Source organism: Odocoileus virginianus, chromosome 33, assembly GCF_023699985.2.
Source record: "Odocoileus virginianus isolate 20LAN1187 ecotype Illinois chromosome 33, Ovbor_1.2, whole genome shotgun sequence".
Classification (NCBI taxonomy): domain Eukaryota; kingdom Metazoa; phylum Chordata; class Mammalia; order Artiodactyla; family Cervidae; genus Odocoileus; species Odocoileus virginianus.
The window spans coordinates 26,512,392-26,514,182 of NC_069706.1; positions in this window are offsets into that span (position 1 = coordinate 26,512,392).

Consider the following 1,791-nt stretch of genomic DNA (forward strand, 5'->3'; position numbering starts at 1 on the left):
ATATTAGAACATTGCCCCAGTCAGAGTCTCCTCCTCTGCCCTCACCTCCCAAACCCAGTCCCACAAGCCCAGTTATTGCCCCCATCACTCCTAGGCAAAGACCAGAAGGTAGCAGAGAACTCCCAGCCCCACCCAGTCCTGAGGGCACTTTCCTCTTGAGACTCCAGCTGGCCTCGAAATGCTCCCCCTGGCGGCTGGGGAGCTCATCCCTGTCCGCCCCTCCCCCCCACCCCCCTTCTAACTGTCTAGCTCCCCTTCCTTACATATTTAGTTGGCTACATGCATCCTCAGTGCAGCAGGTGGGAATCTAGTCCCCCAACCAGGGATGGAACCTGGGCCCCCTATATTGGGAGTCTCATCCACTGGACCACCAGGGAAGAGCCATCCAGCTCGCTCTCTGCCCACCTTGTCTTGGTTGCAGTTTCATGAGTATACCTGTGGCTCTTATCTTTTCGCAGGATACATTTTCCTCCATACAGTGCCATCCTGGCCCATGCCTTTAAGTTGTGTCCTTGGCCAGGCGGAGTTGTCCTACCTCCTTGCACAGGTCACCTCCTTCCCTTGGGACTGAGCTATCCTGCCAGCACACCAGGGTCTATGTTCCCCTTCCCAGGCACCAGAGCAGGTTACATTCTTTCCGTCCCAGTTCCCTTCTCTCCATCTCGACACTTGACACTCCATCATTTCACACCCTGCCTCACTTGACTGGGACTGCTTGCGGGCGAGGATGGGGCCACCAGTGCTGAGATCAACAGGAACATCGGAGTTCTGAGACCATGAGAGAACCTCATTATGCTTCCACCCAGGATGCTTCTATTAAAGTGTATTTTACATGTTTCAATGCCATTCTCCCATATCATCCAGCCCTCGCCCTCTCCCACAGAGTCCAAAAGACTGTTCAATACATCTGTGTCCGTCCTGCTGTCTCGCATACAGGGCTATCATTACCATCTTTCTAAATTCTAAAAATATGCGTTAGTATACTGTATTGGTGTTTTGCTTTCTGGCTTACTTCACTCTGTATAATAGGCTCCAGTTTCATCCACCTCATTAGAACTGATTCAAATGTATTCTTTTTAATGGCTGAATAATATTCCATTGTGTATATGTACCACAGCTTTCTTATCCATTCGTCTCCTGATGGGCATCTAGGTTGCTTCCATGTCCTGGCTAAGGGCATTGAAACATGTAAATTATATATGAAACGAATCGCCCATCCAGGTTCGATGCATGATACAGGATGCTAGGGGCTGGTGCACTGGGATGACCCAGATAGATGGGATGGGGAGGGAGTTGGGAGGGGGGTTCAGAATGGGGAACACATGTACACCCATGGTGGATTCAAGTCAATGTATGGCAAAACCAATACAATGTTGTAAAGTAAAATAAATAAATTAAATAGAATAAATAAATAAAAATAAAGCGTATTTTACTTTTGAAAGTCAATATATTTACATGGTGCGAAGTCCAAAACAAGTTATCTGGGGAGAAGCCCGCCTCCCAGCTTCGCCCCCCAGGCCCTGGATTCCTCCAGGGACCGTGTTACTCTCTCCTTGTGGATCTCTCCATGTACGTACAAGCCTGGCCCTTGTTCCTTTGGCGCAACCTGTGCTGCGCACCGAACTCCTTTCGCTGGCGCTTAAAGTCAAAATCTGTTCCTCTCCGGTTTCCCGCTCCTTTCTCGCAGTCGCGGGACCTCGGCGCTGGGACCCACTGTGGCCACACAGCGCCCCCTGGCGGCCGCGCCCCGCACGGCAGCGGTCGCGCGCCCCGCCCCGCCCTGCCCCGCCC